We start from the raw sequence: 23,779 nt of genomic DNA on the forward strand, positions 1-23,779 counted from the left end.
TTGGAAATTTTTTGTTGTGGCCGAGAACTCGAAGTCTTTGGAGGACCTACAGAAAATGAAGGTTGAGATGCACGAGACTGGGCAGCTAGCTTTTCCTCCGCCAATTGTGCTTGGTCAAATGCAACATTAAGAGATTTCAGGGTAGTATATTTTAACTCCCTAAACACATGTTCCTATAAGTCGCTCTTGAACTTTAAGATTAGAGCAACAACTAATTCTTGCACCTGAAGTAGTATTCTTAGTCGATTAAACTGGTAGATATAATCTTGCATTGACATTTCTCATCCTTGTCATAGGCAAAGCCATTTGATGTACAATTATTGCTCATAGTTTGAAGGATAGAATGTATCCTTTAAGGCTGCGACAAGTTGATTCCATGTGGTGATAGGGTCCTGAGCATATTTCCGCTCAATGATCAAAACCTTATCGACATTAGAGAGTTTCAATTTGGCAAAAGGAACCTTATCAACATCGGTAGTCTCATTATAGGTGAACCATGTCTCTATGTCAAGGATCCAAGTGTGGAGCCCTTCAGGATCTCGAGATCCATCATAGATTTTGACTTCACATTTGGCTAAAGGTCGGTGGCTTTCAGGACCAGGAAGTTGCTGAATTGCGATATCATTGACTTTATTAGTCAATTTGATTATCACAATGGCAAGTTCAATAACTCACTTAGCCAAATTAGCGGCCATATTACTACGAGATAAAGCTAGTGATATGTTTTACACCTACCAACAATAAAAATAAACAATCATTATGGACCACACTCTTCCAAATAAATATTTTGACAAATCATTCGAGAGGATTTGATTGAATAAGCTTTATGAAATAATGAAATTAAATTCCATATTTTTTAAGAAAAACCATCCCAAAAAGAGAAAAACCACGTTTTTAACCCAAATACCACGTTTTTGGGTCCAAAACCACTCACAAAACCCCTTTGGTGTTTGAAATCAGCACCTATAGCAGCAATTTTAAAATGGCCATAACTTTCTCAAAACATAACAAAATTCAGAACCGTAAAATGTTCTAGAAAGATCTCACAAAGATGCTTCTATTCACACAAACAAATTAATTAAATTATTGATAAATAAAAATATGTTAATGAATGAACAACATGGGTTTGCAAAGAAAAAACACGGATAAACTGAAAGAAAAGTGCTCACTTTGTCAAGCAAACACCTCCAATTACTTTTGGATCAGTAATTCTCCTCAATCAAGTGCAAAAGCTTCAATAATCACCTTATTTTGTTGAGAGCTTCAAGGTTGACTTTTTTTCCTTTTTGAAAGAATGGATTTGAATGATAAATTCAAACCCAAGGATCATAAAATGCTCTAATATCAATTGATGTGGAAAGAGGCAAGCTAACCAGCAGTCAGAGACTAATTGTGCAGGCAAAAACACCAAAACCTCTGCAAACACAAATGAAAATAATCTCTACAACAAAATGATTGTAAAACTTGTATTCTCCAATATCCCCTACGTGAGGACAAAATACAATTATATAGGCATATAATATGCCATGTTTGGGTGAGTTGGAATATCTTCCAAATCTCACGTGAATAACAAAACATAAACCAATTAATAAATAAAATAGCAAAATACTAACGTATGCTAACCTCCTAACAACTAGGAACTAACATATTACTTTTTTATTTTTTATTTTTTATTTTTGACATTTACATAGGATAAAACTAATAGAAATAATAATATGCTAATAACTTATATATATCCTATGCATACCCTATGAATCCTCATCATGAATCCAATTATTGGAGCATAAGGAACATCATGAATGATCAAGATAGATCAAGGACAACTCTGAGAATATCAATATAGTCTGCACATGCCTATGGAGAAATCACAAAACCCAAAAAGACACTTAAACAAGCTAAAAATTGACTTTTTATGACCTCTGAAACAATCTAGTGCTTCTAGTATGTAGAGTAGTGACCTTGGTATGTAGGGTAGTGTTTTTGGTATGTACCATGGCATTCTTGGACCATTTTGTAGCATTCTAGGTGCATTTGACAACGTTTTGAGTGTTTTGTTTAGCTTTCTTAGTTTAGGGTCCAACTCTTTGGGAGGATTCCCTAGTGCCCTTGGAGCATTCCCCAACACTCTTGGTTCATCCCCCAATGTTCCTAGTCCAAAGGATAAAGTTCTGGGGTGATTGTGTGGCATTTTTGGTAAAAGAGTCAAGAATCGAGCAACATGAACACAAAAGGCTAAGGTACTTGCTCAGGTCTACTCAGGGGTCAATTTTGGCACACAAACTCAACTCAGAGGGACTGGAATACTCAAAATTGGAAGAGGGAACTCATGAACACAAGCTTAGACTCTTTGACAGAAAACTGCATAGGAAAAACTCTCTCCCATAGTGCTCTATATAACACTTAGAAGGCATAGCATCTAGGGGAGATGAATTAACAATGCAATAATCAAAATAGGAGAACACAATGGATTATAAGGTTCAAAAAAAACCTCAACACTCTCCTAAAAGGGTATGCACTCCCAATGTGAAATCATAGTGAATTGTAAAGAGCTCTCGACAACAACAAGGAGACCAAAAATCATCAAATCTGACCCCGGACCATGGAGATGCATAAAATGCAATACAAGGAGATGAGAAACTCCAAAAACCAATTCAATAACTCATCCAAACTCAGGGCAAAGAAATTACATTCACTCACAGAGAAGACAAAAAGCTATTTCCAGCAAATAATTGTCTATAAATTGAAAACATAAAATCCCCCCCCCCATTCAATTTATTTGTCCAAAACAAATTAATTTCTACAAATAACAAATCCTGATCTCCCAAGTCATTTCAAGAAATATCTATCAACAAATTGCACACTCATAGAGAAGACAATCTTTCTAGAAATCAACAATTCAAAGTAGAAATTGAACCAACTTGCAAACGCAATCCAATCAATGTTGAAATCTTAAGATAAGCAATCCACAAGAAAATCCAATTCCTCAATCCAATTTGAAAACCACTTCCAAAATCTGCCGGATGATTAACCCGACAACATTCACAAAAAGCCAATTAAATAAAAATTCAAATTCAAAACTTTAGAAATTTTCGACCAATTAGAAAACTCCAAGAAACAATATATTTTACCTAACATGTATAGTTTCGAGGAATATATTATTTATTAATATAATTTACTTACCCATTCAAAAATAGCCAATTACATAAAAGGGTTGGTAACTTTATAATATACTCAATTATCGATAAAATAGTAATTGTATAAACACATTAAATAATAAATCATATGCATTAAAAATCAAATACATGAAATAAATAAATAAAGCCATGTAAATAGGAATATAAAATCAAATCAATAAATCAAAACTCAATAATAAATTATCAATTGAATAATAGAAAGCAACAATAAATAAATAAATAAATCATTTTGTTGGCATTGACACTCATTTGATTGGTTTCAATATGTTGTCATTGATGGCAACATGTTCCGACTTCATATTTTGGTTTGGTTGTTCATTGGCAGACACTTCACCGACACTAGCGAGGACTTGGTCCTAGGGCTTTTCATACGTTACTGGAGTGCTCTACCACTGAGCTTATGGCCCCTCTTGGACCAGTCCATCATCGGCTTGGGTGTGGCTTATTTCCAACACCAACACCCCCCCTTAAGCCACACCTCTGTTGGCAAATGCACACTCTAATGAGATATTGTAGGTGATTGAAGGTTTTGTCATTGATGGCAACCTTACAATCCTATGACACCGGCAAGGCAATTTACCGGCACTAGCAAAGTCAGACTCTACACCAGCATAGAGACCACCAGCAGTGAAAGGAAGCATACTGGCACAGAAGTCGACAAGAATTTTGTTTGTAATATATTTTTTTAATTATGGTCAAATCATATATATATAAGAGATCATTGTAAAACATTTTGAAATAGATGGAAGAAAATATATAGGCGAAATAAGGCAGACCTATTATGCAAATTATAGGTTAAGTGTTTATGTATGAAGCAGAGCTATAAATCGGTACTGGATCTGGCATAGTAGATGCTATTTTGAAGCAATACAAGGCATTGGATTTATCTAATCCATTTTTGTAAGTTAGTGAGACTTCCCATTTTGTAATTGAGCAGTGAGCTCTAGGCACTTGGCCTTCCTACATGTGCAGGCCCCTCTTGTAGTAGTAATATTCTCTTATTGGCCAGTAAGTGAATATTGTGGGTCACAAATCCCATCGAGGTTTTTCCCACACCGGGTTTCCTCGTTAAAATACTGTGTTATGGTGTGTTTTTAATGTGGGTGCTATTATCTCTGTTTATTGCATTACTTTTTGATTACCAGTATACAGTATTGATATGCTCTACATGTTTTAAGTTAAGAAAATCTTATAACCGGTTAGATACTGATTCGCCCCCCCTCTCAGTATTTGTGGGAATCCTAACAACCTCTCGTGTGCTTGGGGCTTCTAGCCTGGACCTGGCTCTGATACCATGTTGAGACATGGACTAGCTAGGACTCGAACCTAGGACCTTTCCTATGCTGCTGGAGTGCTCTACCACTGAGCTATTGGGCCCTCTTGGACCAGTCCATCATTGGTCCAGGTGTGGCTTATTTCCAACACCAACAATCAGTAGGAGAATTCTTTGGGTACCGGTATTGCAAGCCGACATGACTTCATTAGGATACTGGTATATGAGGTTGACATCATTATGGGAGATCTGACAATCGATAAGTGATTTTTATTTTTATGTATATATGTAATTGAGACGACATGTATATTTATTTTGTAATTATCTATGCAAGTCGACATAAGGCATGAGGATTGTAAAGGGTATATAGGTCAGTTGATTATATCATTTTGTAATATGTAATGTAAGAGAGACATGTGAGTGATTTTTGTAATACGAGGAATGTTGATTATGTAAGAGGTTATTTTTGTAAGGGTTTAGGGTTTCTGAACCAGAACAGTCAGAGCAAGAATTGGAACTCAATCAGGCATAGCAGATGCATTTTATGAGTTCAGTTTTATGTTTTGTTATTCAAAGTGAGTATAGTCGGTCAGACTCTTTTGTGATGAGCAGTGTACTCTAGGCTGTAAGCCTTCCTACAAGTGTAGACCCCCATATTTTGTAATATCTTTTCATATGACCAGTGGATTGATATTGTGGGTCACATATTCCACCATGGTTTTTTCTCTTTGAGGTTTTCCACGTATAATTCTGTGTTATGGTGTTTATCTATGTGATTAGCTTATTGATTTCTTTACTTCTTTTAATTATATATGTACTGGTTTACTGGTTGGTAAATGCATGCTATAATAAGATTAAAATTTAACATTTCGATAGAACACCGATTCACCCCCCCACCTCTTAGTGTTATTGGATTCCAACAATTGGTATCAGAGCCTTGTACCTCAAAGGAAGTTTAACAACTTGAGGGAGATCCTGAATCTGAAATCCATGGATATGAGTTTGGAGAGACAACTTGAGGTAGCACTTGAATATTATGATGTTGAAAGGATAAAGAACTTGAAGTTACAAGATGAATTGAATTCTTCCAAGGAATTCATTCTTATCTTACAGGAGAGGTTGTCATCTATTCAAGCTAGGAGGAAGGAACTTTTGCAAAATTAGGATAATGAAGAGAAAGATGCCCTTAATGAAAGATGTTAGAAGCCGAGTCAGGAGAATATGGTCATGAGGAATCAAATGCAAGCCCTAACTATGAGGATGTCAAAGGAGATTGAGGAGCGGAAGATGAATGAAGAAAATCTCGGTAGATCCCTAAAAGATGAATCTGAATAATGCATCTGGTTGGTTCATGAAAATGATATGTTGAGAACTGATTTAATGCAATCCCAAAGTAATGAACAAAAACTTGAAAGCCAAATGATACTTCTAAGAGATGATCTGACTATTGCAAGTGAGTATAAGGACAAAATCAAGGTTAGTTCAACACAACTTAATGAATTATTGAAAAGTAAAAGACAAAATGGAGATTCCAGTGGACTTGGATTTGAACAAGGACAAAGCTCTGATACTGCAAATTAAGATCAAAACCAGAAGACACTAGTAAGGAAGCTTAATTATTACAAATTTATTGGTAGATTCTTTGTTTGTAATAAATTTGGTCACATGGCTAGGAAATGTAGAAATAGAGTAAATCAAAACTATAATTCTGCTCCTGGTCAATGTTCTAAATGCAATAAGTATGGTCATAAGACAAAAGATTGTCGAATGAATGTTAAATGTTATGCATCTGGAAAATTTGGACATATGGATAATCAGTGCAGGTCAAGCAATTATATCAGTTTTAGCAAAGCAATTCAAAAGAACAATGTTACATGTTATGCATGCAACAATATTGGACACATAGCAAAGTTCTATAGAAGCAGAAATCCACCGGTTAACAATGATGGATCAAATGATAAAGGGAAATAGAAGGTCAATGAAATTTGGAAAATATCATATCAAGAAAATGGGTCAGAAGTCAGATGATCAATCAACAGATGGGAATGCTTCAGTTACTCAACCGATAGAGGAGGTTACTCCTGCACCGATAGGAAACTCATTCGGTAACTGAGGCAGATGCCTTAGGGGTAGGCAAAATTTATGAACATATTGCCTAAACCCTGGGAAGGAGTTCATGAAGATGTTCTAGAATTTTTGATGATGTTTATCTGGCAAGGAGATATTTGACCAAGATCCGGTATGTTTCACCAGAAGTCATTCATATCAATCACAGATTAGGGTTTCTTAGAGGTTAAAAGGTTGAATTCACTTCATTTTTTATCACCTTGCATTCAAAGCAATTAAGAGTGATTTAGAGTGAGTCTAAGGTGATTCAGTGCGATTAGATATCTTTTTCAACGATTCCACCAGTGATCGAAAGAGTTCTTTAGGGTTTCATCGAAAACTATTTCTCAAGTACTTATCAAATTTATCTTTCATCGTGGAAGCATGATCATCCTTTGCAACTAATTTTATTGCAAATCCAACTGTTGTTGAGGTAAAGGATCATCCTAGACTGATTTTCAAGCAATGTCCTCATATTGCCACCTTAGATGATTTGGTTGGGGCATTTTTTCATGTCCTGGAAGTAGTTATATATGTGGAAGACGTCAGAGAATACATTCACTACCACATTGAGGATTTGGGTACCAGTGATATCAAGAGAATGTATATGAGCGAGTTGATGGGGTACTCTGAAAAAATAAAGCTCGAGTACAAGCACATTGAGGATCTAGGGTTAACTGGCATTCTAGATATCCCTGAATTTGAAGATGAGATTGTCAGATATGCATTGAGAAGAGTGCATGGAGAATTCATTTGGTTGGAAAAACCTTATAAGATCTTGAAGGAGGCCATTAGGTCCATCACTGGTTTGCCATAGATTGGACAATGTCTAGAGAAGAAGATTTCTAATGATTAGGTTAACAAACTCACCAGCGCAACTTCAGACCGGTGATCGATGAGTGTTAGCACCATCACTGATAGAGACATCAGATTTGGCAGCATGATCATTGGGTACAAGGTAACTCAATCCAATCATCTTAATTATGTTTCTAGCTCCTGCATTTATGCAACACATAAGTTGATGAGGGATAATGAGAAGTTAGATCTCTATGGATGGATGTTAGATGAGTTGTTAATTAACCTAGGGAAGACCAAAGGAGAGAAAAAGGGGACATTCCGATATGGGAATCTTATTATCTGTTTGATACTATTTTTCATTAATGAAACTCCCATTTTTGGGAAGAGAGAGTGGGCATTTGATATCCCAGTAGGAAGACAACTGAAACAATCTATTGCTACTCTGGCTAATCAGCGAGATGATAAGGTTTGGGGTTACTTCGAGGCATTCCAAAAGGCAATAAAATCTAGAGAGAGGGTTCCAAAGAAAAATGTTGAGAAATACTCAACCGGGATCTATTTTATGGTTAAAAATGATGAAATATTGATGGAAGCAGTCAAACCCTAGAGGATATGGATAGAAGAAATGGGTTATGAGGTTGATGCTCAGATTTTAGATGCATATGCAAATATGTTAATTTATGCTCCTATTGATGAAGTCGAGAAATCCTTTGGTACTGCAAAACAAAAGAATCAAGAGGTTCAGACTGAATTTAACCGGAAGAAGAGGGAGAAACAACAATGCAAGGCCAACAAATTTGTTGAACAAGTATCTCAGGACATCAAGGCATTAATGGATGTTGTTCCGGAAAAAGGAAGGAAGAGGAAAGAGCCTGGAGTTTTCATTGAGCCTATTCCATCAGACTCTAGAATTGAAGATGATACACCTTTAGCATTTAAGAGGGTATTGAGGAAGAAAGGAGATGAGTCTAAGGAGGAAACAAGGAAGCAACTAGTAAGGAAGGTCACAATCAAGGTACCAGCAAAGAAGAAAGCTCCAAAGAAAACACCTTCTGCTTCATCCAGTACTAGAAGAAGAAAGAAGATGGATGACATAGATCTGACAATTGTATTGGGTAATATAACTATTATTCCACCTAAGACTTGTGTAGAATTGGTAGATGAAATCACTAAGGATGGTATGTTGAAAAATGTACAATTTTATTATGAGCATTTATATGATGATGAACAAAGAGAAGTTGAGGAAGGAATTTTTTTTATATTTGGATATATATAAGAAATCCTTGTTGTAAATTGAGAAGCAAATATCAGCACAACTTTATGACAACCTAGATGTTAGAAGATTGTCAGCTATAGAGGAGGATAAGTGGATAAATATTCAAGAGTTGCTAACTACCTGTGGATCCATTACTCCAAAGGAGTTGGATATGACACTTGAGGTTGCAGACATAAAAATATTTCAAAGCAAGCACATGATAGTCAGTCTTATGTTAGGTAGGGTTAATGAGATAATCAGTGAGATCCACAAGGCATGGGTTCAATTCTTTATTAATAAACCTGATTTTACACTTCACCGAAGGATAAAAATGAGACTATAGACATCCCGGTTGAAGGGGAAGGAAAAATTATAGTGCGTACCTCATCTACAATTTTAAAAAACAATAAGGCATTGGATGGAAAGCCCCCAGTAGAATCTAATGTACAAGACACAGAGGTGATACTGATAAATGTAGATATATCAGTAGATTTGTAGAGTGTACAAGTTACAAATGTTGAGGACAATAGTCCTCTAGGTCAGAATATATAGGTTGAGGACATAGTTCATAAGGAGGAACCGACAGTAAATGATACTACACCAAGTGGCGAAGCCACTGGTGCAAAAGAGGAAGCTATTAAAGTTAATAAACCATCAAAGGAGAATGGAGAGGAATCCATCAGGGAACTGGTAGTGAGCACATCATTTTTGTCAATTGACACCTCATAGGTAGAGCATAATAGCTTAACAGAGATGAGTTCTACTGAGATCATGATGATGGTTGCACAGAAGATGATGAAGGAAGCATCCAAGGACAAAGGAATTATAGATCAATCAATCCCTATTCTGCATAGACTTTTCCCAGAGTGCCATTTTGACAAAGGAGCAAGCCCATTCGGCAAGCTCAAAATAATCACAGAGCACATTTCTAAGGACTTTCAATCTTTATAGCAGATATCTAACCGACAGGCACTAGAGAGGTTTACACAATCCAAGAGAGAAACATTTGATCAGATGATTGAATCAAAGAAGATGAAGATTATAGATAAATTGAAGTTGATTGATAATGCCATAAGGCAATGCACTAATATTTAAAGAGTATGCTGCAACAAAGGTTTACTTACAATAGATTTAGATAAAGGGATTAAGGATTGTTAGGAGGAAATTGTAGGTATAGTCAATTCTTTTGATGGATAAAATTCTTTGACAATATCTATTTATGGTCAGATGTTATTGTTGGAAGCTCAAGTTTCAGCTCTTAAAAAAGACAAGGACAAAATCATAAGGAGAGCTAGAGGTCTCAAAGGATTGCTGAGTCCCCGGTTGGACTCATTGAGTGTACATAAGGAGTGCATTGATGTGGTTGATAAGCCCATGCCGATAGGGATTAAGGATAAAGAGTCATATGCTTAGTGGACTTGTATCTATTTACGACACATTCAAATCAGGCTGGGATACCTATCTAGAGATTTTGGAGAAAGCCTATCCAGAACTTTTCAAGTATAGTTAGCTCTGGTAAGGTGTTTTGGGACATTCTTTGTACAAACTTTCATTCTTCATCCCACTTTTTGGTATTTTTTTGGCATTGATGTAGAAGGGGGAGGTATAGGTGAAAAATATATTCTTGACATCGGGAGGTATGGAGTATTTTGTTCAGATCATGATCATAGATGGATATTCAGCTCAGGGGGAGTAGTCTCAGGATGAAACCGATAGATGGAAACCATTATCATTTCTCACATGAGTGTTGCCATCAATGCCAAAGGGGGAGATTGTTGGAAATTGACACTCATTTTATTGGTTTCAATATATTATCATTGATGGCAACGTGTTCTGGCTTCATATTTTGGTTTGGTTGTTCATCAATAGACACTTCATTGACACCAACACTGGCATCGACACCGATAGGTATCTTCACTGGTAGGAGAATTCTTTGGGTACCGGCATTGCAAGTCGAGATGACTTCATCAAGATACTAGTATAGGAGGCCGACATCATTGTGGGAGATCCAACAATCAGCAATTGATTTTGATATTTATGTATATATGTAATTGAGCTGACATGTATATTTATTTTGTAATTATCTATATAAGCCGGCATAAGGTATGAGGATTGTGAAGGGTATATAGGTTAGTTGATTAGATCATTTTATAATATGTAATGTAAGAGAGACATGTGAGCAATTTTTGTAATGCGAGGAATATTGATAATGTAACAGGTTATTCTGGTAAGGGTTTAGAGTTTTCGAATCGGAACAGTCAGAGCAAGCACCAGAACTCAATCAGGCATAACAGATGCATTATATGAGTTCAGTTTTATGTTTTCTTATTCAAAGTGACTGTAGTCAGTGAGACTCTTTTGTGATGAGCAATGTGCTCTAGGCTATAAGCCTTCCTGCAAGTGCAGGCCCCCATATTTTGTAATATATTTTCATATGGCCAGTGGATTGATATTGTGGGTCACAAATCCCACCATGGTTTTTCCTCTTTGAGGTTTTCCACATATAATTCTTATATGTGTGATTGGCTTATTGATTTCTTTACTTCTTTCAATTATATATGTACTGGTTGGTAAATGCATGTTATAATAAGGTTAATATTGAACATTCTCATAGAATACTGATTCACCCCCGCTCTTAGTGTTCTTGGATTCCAATACATTCAACAATAAATCAACATAAATTAATAAGAAATCAATAAATGAATATTAAATAAACCATTAAGTAATATATCAAAATAAATCAATCTCAACAATAATTAATTAAATAATTAAATAAATCAAAACAATAAATAAATAAATAATCAATAAATTACAAATAAATAATAATTAAATTAATTAATCCAAACCTTAATTAATAAAATTATTCCATAAACTAAATTACATAGAAAACATCCACTCGCATACTCAAGCAATTCGACAAAGGAAAACATCAACGAAACTCTACCATTGACTTGCGTCATAGCGCAAACTGACAAGGTGAACATCTAAGCCTAGAGTGAGTGAAAGAAACCAATGCCATCTCTAACAACTTGTCATTGGGATAGGACTCGCTCAAACCTATGAAGCCAAGTGAAGTCAATGTCTGGTACCATAATCATGAAGGTGAACACACAATATAACATCAAATCATCACATAAACCATAATCATGAAATAGGGTTAGTACCATCATACTGTTGGCATTTTTGATGTTTATGTTGTGATTGTCATTGATGGACACACACTTGCATTGAGATCCCCTTTATATGTATGAGCTCATGCTCAACTGGTATTTGTTCCAACCGGTATATTGTATTCTAGTCTTTAGACTAGTAGTGATTTTGCACAATGTGTTTCCGGGTCTGAAGCGGCATGTCGATCACAAGCGGTATGAGGGAGCAGAGCAGCACAACACATTCTTACCAGTCTTCATTTTTGTCAAACAGCAACCGATATTTTGTATGAACTAGTAATAATACTCTGTGATGAGTTACCAACCGGCATTTTGTGATGAGTTACCAATCCACCGATTGTTTGATGGTGCCAACACATTAATGGTGATTCTTGTGTCGTGTTACTAAGTATGTCTAGGTTCATTGAACCTAGGAAATTGAAAAGAAATCCTATTGGACCGACATGAAATCAGATTCCTTTAAAAGGACATCATGTCTAGGGTTTTAGGTTGTTGCAAAAAGGGTTACTGTTGAGCTAGGGTTTAAGGTGGATGTTGAGTTGTTGGAAGAGTGATCTTATCTAAGAAGATCAAGTTGTAACTGAGAGAGAGATAGAGAAGACTGAAGTAATGCTGGAATGCATTAGCTGTGAGCAATACTGGCTCTAACCAAGCAGTTTGTGCTATTAGATAGATCAAACACTTGTTGATTACTCACATCTTTAACAAGTCAGTAGCCCCTAACCGGGTAGGCCTCAAAGCCTTTGTAAAATCCTCTAACAAGGTGGTTCACACATGTGAATCTAAAATCCTCTAACAAGTTAGTATTTAATTGGACTTATCTCCTAATAGAGATTGAGATTCCTAACAGGATCTGTTCTGGTGAAGAACATTGTAAGACCTTAACCACTCCGACCTTAACCGGTCCGGTTTCTCTTCTACAGATAGTGACTTGTGAGTTCCATCTCACCGTGGTTTTTCCCAGTTGGGTTTCCATGTCAAATATCTTGTGTTATGGTTGTATTGCTTTTGTGGGTGAATGTTTTATTCGCATTTTGGTTTGTATGTGTGGTAACTGGTTTGACTGTCAGACTGCTTTACCGGTTTATCTTTAGACTGTGTAAGTGTTTTAGTGCAAAGAGTTTTGGCATACTAATTCACCCCCCCCTCTTAGTATTCATCAATTGGTATCAGAGCCAACCTTTCTATAAGTTTAACCACTTGGAAAGAGATATGGGGGAATACACCTTGAGGGAACTTACTCAACGACTCACTAAGTCTGAGCAAGCCTATGATGATCTTATGGTCAAATACAAGGCATCTCAAGCAAAAAGAAGAGAACATGTAGAGAGGCTAATGGAACTATCTGAAAGTAGTTATGAAGATGAAGCTAACATGGAAGCTATGATTGCTAAAGTGAATAAGCTGAATGATTCAAACTCCAATCTGAGAAAGGAGTTGGAAGGACTGACTATTCGGTTCAGTCAAGAGCTTGAGAACCACAGAAAAGATGAAGATCTGGTAAAAGACAGAGATCATGAGATCTCCAAGTTGAAACATGAGATTAGTGCACTAATTGCTCGCCTTCATGAGAGTAGAATGGAAAAAGAAGACATGCAAGGAGAACTGAACATTGCCATCTCTGAATATGCAAGTCTTATGGAGACAAACACTGCTATTTCCAAAGAACTCTTTGAGTCAAAGGAAATACTTGCTAACTTTGGCAAAAGTATAGTCAAGCTAGAGCAAAAGCTTGAGTCATCTAGACCGGTAAAGAATACCAATGGTCTTGGTTTTTCTGGACATGAGGAAGGAGAATCCTCAGGAACAAATGCTGAAGCATCAAAGAAGCAACCGACACTCAAAGGAAAAGGTAAGCAAAAATTCAAACCTGTTTGCTTTAACTGTCTTAAAGAAGGACACACTGCCAATGTATGTAGGAGCAAAGCCTACAATAATTTTCCTTATTTTATCAACAATGTACCTAGATTCAATAAGTTCAATGGTCATTGTTATGCATGCAACAAGTTTGGGCATAGAGCATTTGAATGCAGGTCTGTAGTGGATAACACTGGAAGATATCCTCAGAGGACCCACGGAACTGGTCCTGAATCTTTTATGAACCGGAACCACAACCGGTTTAATGACTTCAATCATCAGTCAAGAAGTGGTGGTCATCAAGTGGAAACCAGATGGAGAGAAAGTTGTATGATCTGTACAATGGACCTTGGAGAGCACCTAGACTTGTTTGCTATCACTGCAACAAACTGGGTCACATTGCAAGATTCTGCAGAAGCAGAAAAAGTATATCTGATGATATATCGGTCACTCAGGAAGGAGAAATAGATGTTGAAAAAGTTCAAGGAGACATGAAGAGAACATGGAAGAAGAAACCAATAATGTCAGAAGAGGAATCGGTTTCTGCACCTAGTGTGGAAATATCGGAACCGGCAAACTAAGCCTCAAAGGCTTAGGAGGAGCAAATGGCGAAATGCTTTTGAACCCCTGGTTAACACTGGTAAAAGACCTTAACCGGTATGCTATACCTGTCGCTTGGCAGAAGACTGGAAACGGTAAAAAGGCAAATTAGGGTTTACGCCCTAATAGAGGAGCATTAATGATGGTAGGTGAGAGACATGTATAAATGCATTTTTCAAATCATTTCTCACTATCTATTTTCAAGCGAAGAAAAGTTTTCAAGTGCAGAGTGAAGAAAAGGCGATTTGAGCTTAGATTTCAAGAAATTGGATAACCTTGAAAGAGATTCAAATCTAGTTTGCAAGTGGTAGTGGAAAACTCAAAGTGGTGATTTGGCATCCGACGGAGAATGAAGTAAAGCAGAATCAAGAAGCCCTAAATTCGCGTTTGAAAGGTATTTTTCATGTTCTTGAAATACTCTTCAATGGCTTCCGCATCTCATACCAGTTCAAGCACATCCATTGAGTCAGAAAGTTTCATTCAAAGGAAGTCCAAGTATAATGCTTTGTCACAAGTTCCAGCTGGAGTCATAGTCGAAGAAGGAATTTCAGAATATATTGATTGCAAGATAGAACACTGAGGGTCCTTAGCCATTGATACTCAATTACGTCTATTTTATGGAAAGGACAAAAGGATCAAACCGGAGTTCAGTATCTTAGAGAAGAAGAAACTCCATAATGCAGTATATTTTCTGGAAGACTTCACAAAGGATCACATCAGGATCATCTTGAGCAGAGTCCATGGTGACAAGATGTACCTGGAGAGAACGCATGATATCATGGCTGAGGCAATTCATGCAGTTACCAGTTTTTGCAATGCAGGGGAAGTGCCAGCCCTAAGAACGGTAAGCAAAATGGAAATGACCAAGCTCACTGGTTCGACAAGTGATTCACGAGGTATGATAGTTAATCCTATCAAGGATGAACTGGTAAAATACGCCTGCATGGTGATAGGCTACAGAACATCTCAACCAGTAGGATTAATTCTGTATCTGCTGCAGTGGTAAATGTCGCTTACCAGATGATTAAAGAGGATAAATCATTTGACATATGCACCAGTATGCAGAGGCAACTCCTATTAAATCTTAAGGCAATCAAAAAGGACAATTCACTAAGATTTAAGTTTGGACAACTACTAGTAGGGTTGTTTTTCTATTTCCAAGGCTACTTTCTGGGTGTAGGAGATGTCCAGTGGTCCCCTGACCAACTATTAACCAAGCAGATAAAGGAAAGCATGCAAGCCATTAGAACCGGCTACCCTGAGGTACTAAACAAATACTTTGATGAGTTTAGAAGAAAGATGAGTCAGAGGGTACGAATCTCAGGTGACATAGTGAAGAAATATGAAGATGACATCTGTTTCACTATTCAGGTGGACAAATGTCTAATGGAGGCTATTGAGCCTAGAATGGAGGAAGTGCCTATGGACTATGAGGTCATGTTTGACATGCTGGAAGGGTATGCTTCAACCCTTATTGCCTCACCTCTTGATCCAAAGGCTAAGGGAACCGGAACCTACTTAGAGAGGATCGCACCGGTTGAAGAACCATCGGTGAAGAAGGGAAAAGAACTAGCAGCTAAGAAAGCTAAGGTAGTGCCTGCAGCATCAGCACCAGCTACCACTGCGACTCCAAGAGTGACCAAGTGGTCACCGGCAAAGAAGAAACTGGAGGTAACACCGGCAAAAGTCTTCGAAAGGAAGAGGAAGACTAAGGCAAATGAACCAGACTCCAAAGAAACTGAGTTTGATGAACAACCAAAGAAGGCTAGACAGACCAAGAAGATGAAGAAGAATGAACCGGCAACATCCGCACCGGTAAATATAGATATCTCCTCTTACAAACCTTTGACACATTGTCAAAGAACAGTAAAGAATATTAGGAGAAAGTTACTTCATGATTTAATAGATTATTATGATGAATTCAATAGTGAAGAAAAAGATGAAGTACTGCAGGAAATCATTCTTTATTTATGTAAAAATGACCGGTCACCATTAGAGATTAAATCTTAGACACCGGATTCATTATTTAAAGCATTGGATAACAAATGGCGCATTGCCATTGAAAAGGAACAAGAGATTAGGGAGAAAGTTTTTGCACAGTACTTCCCCGAACTCTCAAATTTAGAATTATTTGATGTATTGGATCAAAATAAAGATCTCTTCTTCACAAGGAGAAGAAGACTCTGGTTGTTGGAGGGGAGAGTTGATGATGTAGAAAAGGATACACATCAACACATGGCCCATGCTATCAGCTTTCACAAAGCTCGAATGGCCAACCTCCAAGCAGAAAAGGAACAGGTTATTTCCAAACCGGATGAGGTTCTTGATGAGGAAGGAAACCTGGTGGACGAACCAATCAACACCATAGATGTCGATGCCCTGGATATAGAAGATGTCACTCAGGACATACCTTCTGAGGGAACTGAACAGGGGCAATAGGTCGATCAGGGTGGTGAACAAGTTGTGGACACACAGCAAGCGGCAAAAGAACAGGAAGAGAAAAAGAAGAAGGATGAAGATGAGAAACAGAAAAGAGAGGAAGAGAAGAGAAAAGAGGAAGAGGAGAAAAGAAAAGATGAAGAGAAGAAGCAAGAAGAAGAAAGGAAGAAGAAAGAAGAAGAGGACAAGAAAGAAAAGAAGAAGGAAGAAGAAGAAAAGAGGAAAAAGGAAGAGGAAGAAAAGAAGAAGAAAGAAGAGGAGAAGAAGAAGAAGGAAGAGGAAGAGAAGAAGAAAAAGGAAGAGGAAGAGAAGAAGAAGAGGGAAGAAGAAGAAAAGGAAGAGCAGAAGAGGAAAGCAGAGGAGAAGAAAAAGGAAGAGGAAGACAAGGAAGAAGAGAAGAGAAGAGAAGCGGAAAAGAAGAAAGCTGAAGAAGCCAAGGAATGAGAAGCGGCAAAAAGCTCTCAGGTGGAGACTCTGAAGGCAATTGGAAGTCAACCCTCACTGGTTGATCTCTCTAGTCCTATTGATCTCCAATCTACAAGTGAGTCGGAGCTTATGCAGAGCATCAAGGTTGCTCAAGAGCGCCTTGAGATCATTCGCAGGAAAAAGGAACAGGACATCATTCAGGCAGCTGTAGACACACTTACCGATTTAATCCCCAGTACTAATCTTTCTAACACTGATTCATCACTAGCACAACTCAAACTTCTGTGTACTATAGTGGATGATCAGGTGCAGGGTCTAGAAGAAGCAGCAGAGGCCAATGTAAAGAAAGAGCACCAAAAGGCTCTTAATGTTGCTCTCGTGAAGAAATTAAATGAGCTTAGGACTGAACTACTAAAGGATCAAAAGGACATAAGGAGTGTCTTGGATGAGGGAAACTTGCTACTCAGCAAAATCTGTCAGCCTCATCTGTTCTGTGATGATGTGCTAGCCAAGAAGCAACAACTTCAAATGGACTTACAATCCTACTTGAGCACATTCAAGACTCCTTATGACTCCTTTGCAGTATATGGGCAAACTGTTCACCAGTTCCAGATCCAGTCAGCCAAGATGGAGCAAGAGATCAGCACAAGGTCTAGGGATTTGTAGGAGCTTCAATTGGTATTACTTCCACGACTGCAAATTCTCCAGAAATGCTATCTAAACCTGGATACCCTGACAGTGACACAAGAACTGAGCACAATAGATGCCATGGAGGAACAAGTATCACAAATGCAGACAGAGAAGGAAGTGGCGACCTCCCTACTTGAGTCCTGGTCTCTTTCCATGAAATAATTTTTGTAGGACTATAAAGCGGTTTTTGACAAGTATCATTCATTATTGTCATAAACTCTTTTATATATATATGGAAACGGGTTTTTCAGCGGTACTTTGTCATTGTTGGAAAAGGGTGAGAAGTATATTTGGTTTTTGGTTTTAAAATTTTGAAATTTTGATATATCAGGGGAGAAGTATATCAGAGGGAGAAGTATCTATTTTGAAATTTTGATATATGCTGTGATATATGCTATATGCTCTGATGATTATGCTCTGAATGCAAAATTGCTATACACTCTATTGATTAAGGGATAGTGTATATGCTTAGGGGGAGCAATTTTGTTAATGGCAAGTTTTTGTTGTAAAACACTTAGATGTCAAAATTTTATTTTCCTAAGTGTTGCCATCAATGCCAAAGGGGGAGATTGTTGGCATTTTTTATGTTTATGTTGTGATTGTCATTGATCGACACACACTTGTATTGAGATCACCTTTATATGTATGAGCTCATGCTCAACCGATATTTGTTCCAACCGGTATGTTGTATTCTAGTCTTTAGACTAGTAGTGATTTTGTAGAATGTGTTTCCCGGTCTGAAGCGGCATGTCGACCCCAAGCGGTTCGCAGATCACAAGCGGTATGAGGGAGCAAAGCGGCACAACACATTCTTACCAGTCTTCATTTTTGTCAAACTGGCAATTGGTATTTTGTATGAACCGGTAATACTCTGTGATGAGTTACCAACCGGCATTTTGTGATGAGTTACCAATCCACCGATTGTTTGACGGTATCGACACATTAACGGTGATTCCTGTGTCATGTTACTAAGTATGTCTAGGTTCATTGAACCTAGGAAATTGAAAAGAAATCCTATTGGACCGACATGAAATCAGATTCCTTTAAAAGGACATCATGTCTAGGGTTTTAGGTTGTTGCAAAAAGGGTTAATGTTGAGCTAGGGTTTAAGGTGGATGTTGAGTTGTTGGAAGAGTGATCTTATCTGAGAAGATCGATTTGTAACTGATAGAGAGATAGAGAAGACTGAAGTAATGCTGGAATGCATTAGCTATGAGCAATATTGGATCTAACCAAGGAGTTTGTGCTATTAGATAGATCAAACACTTGTTGATTACTCACAGCTTTAACAAGTCAGTAGCCCCTAACCAGGTAGGCCTCAAAGCCTTTGTAAAATCCTCTAACAAGGTGGTTCACACATGTGAATCTAAAATCCTCTAACAAGGTAGTCTTTAATCGGACTTATCTCCTAACAGAGATTGAGATTCCTAATAGGATCTGTTTTGGTGAAGAACATTGTAAGACCTTAACCGGTCTGACCTTAACCGGTCTAGTTTCTATTCTGCAAATAGTGACTTGTGAGTTCCATCTCATCGTGGTTTTTCCCAGTTGGGTTTCCACGTCAAATATCTTGTGTTATGGTTGTATTACTTTTGTGGGTGAATGTTTTATTCACATTTTGGTTTGTATGTGTGGTAACCGGTTTGACTATCAGACTGCTTTACCGGTTTATCTTTAGACTGTGTAAGTGTTTTAGTGCAAACATTTTTGGCATACTAATTCACCCCCCCCTCTTAGTATTCATCACATACATCATAAGTCATATATTCCACATGTGAATAACGAACACATATGAATCCATAAATCACCAAACATCATGAGTCATATCAAATAACATAAGTCCACATAGAGTAACTAGCATAATCAATACCATCTAAGATGGTAATAGAGTCATAAGTAACCATCCAAGCATCAACCATATGCCTAAATAAGTCTATCAATGCATAATTCAAAATGCAAGTCTAGGAGGGGCACTACAATAAATTTCTTTATACAATATAAGAGGAAATATTTATCAGTTTCAGTTATTAAGAATCTAGATAGAAAGTCTAAGATGGATTAGGATGACTAAAAGGTAAATATATATGTAATTTTCATAATCAACATATCTACATTTCAAATAAAAAAAATTCTTGACTTTAGTAATGAGCTCATCTACATTATATGAATGAATATTTTTTATTAAGGGGAAACAGGTTTTGAGGGGACCAGAAACCCTGTACAGCAGGTTTTGAAGGGACCCGAAACCCTCAGATTTTGCCAGGATCTACAAAGAAACTTCATCTAGTAAAGATAGGAACAATAAATCAAGAGATCATATCAACCAAACTAGCAAGTGCCAGCTGGAAGCCAGCACTACCACAAACAGGAAAAAGCCAACCAAACTAAAAGAAAACCATTATAAAATTTGCTGGCAACACAACCTAAGCTTATTAGTGAAGTTGATGAACTCCCACATCCAGATATCAGGGATTTTTTGGGTTTCCCTCCCCATATGCATAAAAATCAAGAAGCAAAAGGCTAACATGTCCCTTAACCAAAAACCAGCACAAACTAAGTTGGGCCCTTCAAAACTATCAGCATCCAGCCAAACATAAAAATAAAAAAGGGGGTTTTGAAAGGATCCCCTAACATTCCAGTTGGGTTTTAAAATGTCTCCCAAAACCATCAAACTAAACAAAGAAAACCACAAAAGATCCTTCAAAACCCCACCTCAATAGGGGAAAGAGAAAGAAAGGCAGCCAACCTACCATCCTTGGTTCTACTGTAGAGACAAAACTGAGCATCAATAGCCCTACGCAAATCCAACCCACCCTCCACAATACTCGCCAAAAGACCAAGAAGCCCCTTAACCACCCAAACACCATGCAACCACTCCACCTCCATAGGAGGGCACATAACCTCAAGAGGAAAGTCATGGAAATGAGCAACAAGAAAACAAGCCCTCAGAAAGATACCAACAAGAGAAGCATCGAGGATGCACACCAAAGAATCAGGTTTGCCACAAGTGTTCATCTCCATCACCAAATAAACAAACCCCACCTCAAAAGGGGAAAGGTTCATTAGAAGGAGAAGCCACACCAACCACAACTTGAGATCCAACTAGCCTCTGTTAAGAAAAAAAACCTCCAAAAAGGAAACTCTAGCTCTAGCGCTAGAGAATATTTGCCTCAATAGGAGATAACACCACCAAAACAGGCATAGAGAGCAAAAAAGGAAGCCAAAAAGACACTGTAAACTTAGGAAAATCCAGCCGAGTCCCATCCACCTCCATAGGACAGGAGAAAAACTCATAAAGAGAAGCAGGGTTAAAAATATAGGAAAAGACAATGACAGAGAGGCTGAATAGAGGACCCATGAATGGCCCAGACCACACATAACAAACCCCATAGAATAGAGGACCCACAAAAGGCCCAGGCCACACAAAACAAGCCCCATCCCAGTAGGCACCAACAAGAGACAAATCCCCCATTGCAAGGTCACCAAAGGTCGAGCACACACCAAAGTGGCCCCTGCAGGCACTAGAGACAAGGACAGGGAAGGGAAGAGGGGGCCCCGATTGCCAAATAACCTCTGGAAGCCACCCCCAACTACAAACCATCCTCTGTTTCTGCCCATCGCCATCCACATTTTCATTTTCCTCTCCATCGTTTGCTGTTTCAAAAGAGCCGAAACCCTAGTAGAGCTTCCTAATGCTCTCCTGCCCATCGTTCAGTACACCATTATTATTATTAATTAGAACCTATTAACAAGATTTTCTAATATATGATATTATGAAGATTTGGTATATTGGATAATATTGGGGGCTTATATTGCATCCCTACCATAAAAGTCATCCTCCAAGTGTTGATATCTCTTTAGACTCAAGAGGACTTTCACCAATGACCATGATTGGCTATTCAATACCATATTATCAACAAGAATTGACCATAATTGGGTTGTTTTGGATCTAGGGTTATTTAACTTAGGGTTATTGCGATGATGGGATATTATTACTATTGGACATTGTTGCTGCTAAGATATGTTGTTGTCATTGATGTAAACATTTTCCTGTGATTTATTGCTCTGGTGATTGCAGATTTGTTTATTGGGATCATGGTTTGGTGTATAGAGTATTTCTAGTATCAGTACATCTTTATGTATTAGTTTGGTGATCCGGGAAGCTTATTTGATCATATCATATGATCAAGTTTGTAGTTTAGTTTTTTTGATCAGTGCTTTGTAGAGTTTAGTATTTCCTTCGGTATATTCCGCTATCATGAGATCTTGAGTTGAGTTTTTGGGAGATTGTTTGGATGGTCCTATGTATTTTCATTGTAGATGGTTCATGATTTGGTCCTCCGCAAGTTATCTTTCTTTGTGATAGTTGTTCTTGTTTGAGTGTTCTTGAAGTTAAGATGTTGATCGATGAAGATTTGATAATTGGTGTTGGTGCTACTATTGCTGATGGTTCTAACATGCTTGTTGGTGTTTCCTAATTGTGTCCTATTTGTTTTGCTGGTCCGCATTGATCGTTATTCGAGTTCTTTGTGATTTTGTTGAACCAGTGATATTCTTTGTGTTATGCAGTATTCCTGGTGGTGTAGCGTGTTGCAGTTGATATTTCTATTATTTCTGATGGTGTTGCATATTTGGAGAATTGATTTAGGTCCATGTTATATCCTGTATATCATTATATTGGTCCAGTGGTCGATCTTTGTATTGTGTGATGTAATTTTGTAATTGTGAGTTGAGGGTTTAGCCGACCTTGTTGTCAAGGTTGAAGATTTGTATAAATAGGTGATATAGTAATGTAGTTTGGGTATCAAGGTTGTGTTTGCATTATCAGAGAGTGATGTATCTACGAACAAGGGATTCATCTTTCAGTGTGGTGTATTGAGTAGAGTTCAGTGTTGTAGAGTAGACATATGTGCTTAACCAAAAGTGTCATTAGGAATTTGCAGATGCTATTCTTTTAGTTCATTTCTTCTAGATTGTAGTCTAAATCTTGTTGTAAGTCAGTGAGACTTCCCTGAGGGTTTTAGCCTTTCGAGTTATTATATTATGAGTTGTAAGCTCTAGGAAGTGTGCCTAAATGCTGGTGTATTCCCCATTGTAATTATTTTCACATACTACTGTAGAATAACATCTTATTGTGGGTAGGTTCCCACCGTGGTTTTTCCCTTAACTGGGTTATCCATATCAAAATCTTGGTGTGTTGTGTTGTGATATATATATGCTTATCTTTGTTGTTATTGCAGTTTATCAGATTTGTAATTGTGGTTAAGTTTGTAGATCCGGTGAAAATTGATTCAACCCCCCTCTCAGTTTTCTCTCATTGTTGTTACCAACAATTAGTATCAAAGCTAGATCCTCTAGAAGAAGCTTGACTGTTTGAGGAGATCCAAGATGACAACTAGAAGTGGAAGCGTTATCTTTAAGAAGGAGAGTCCAAGATTTGATGGAAGTAACTATGCTATATGGAAGAACAAGATGGAGGTACACTTGAGATGTCTTAGAGAGGATTAATGGAACATTACAAAGAATTCCTATTATGCTCCTCTGAATGGATCGGTTACTGTTGATGAGATCAAGGAATTGAAAATAACATTAGAGTGAAGGAAGCATTGTTGAGTGCCCTGACTAATTCAGAAATGACAAATGTAATGTGACTTCAAATTGAACATAAGATCTAGCATAAGTTTGCAACCTTGTATGAAGGAGATAAACAAGTCAAAGTTGTTAAGTTGCAGAGTTTGAAAGGGAAGTATGAGATGCTGAGGATAGGAGAAGATGCAAACATAAATTCCTTTATGACTAAGGTTAATGAATTTGTCCTAGGTATCATATGTGTTGGTGGAACCCTTGAAGAAGATGAAATTATTGCTAAGGTGTTGAGATCATTGCCTCCTGATTAAAAACATAAGGTAGTTTCTATTGATGAGATCTGGAGTGTGACTACTATAACAAGAGATATGTTGATTTGAAAGAT

The sequence above is a fragment of the Cryptomeria japonica genome, chromosome 3 (assembly GCF_030272615.1).
Source record: "Cryptomeria japonica chromosome 3, Sugi_1.0, whole genome shotgun sequence".
In the NCBI taxonomy this organism is placed as follows: Eukaryota; Viridiplantae; Streptophyta; class Pinopsida; order Cupressales; family Cupressaceae; genus Cryptomeria; species Cryptomeria japonica.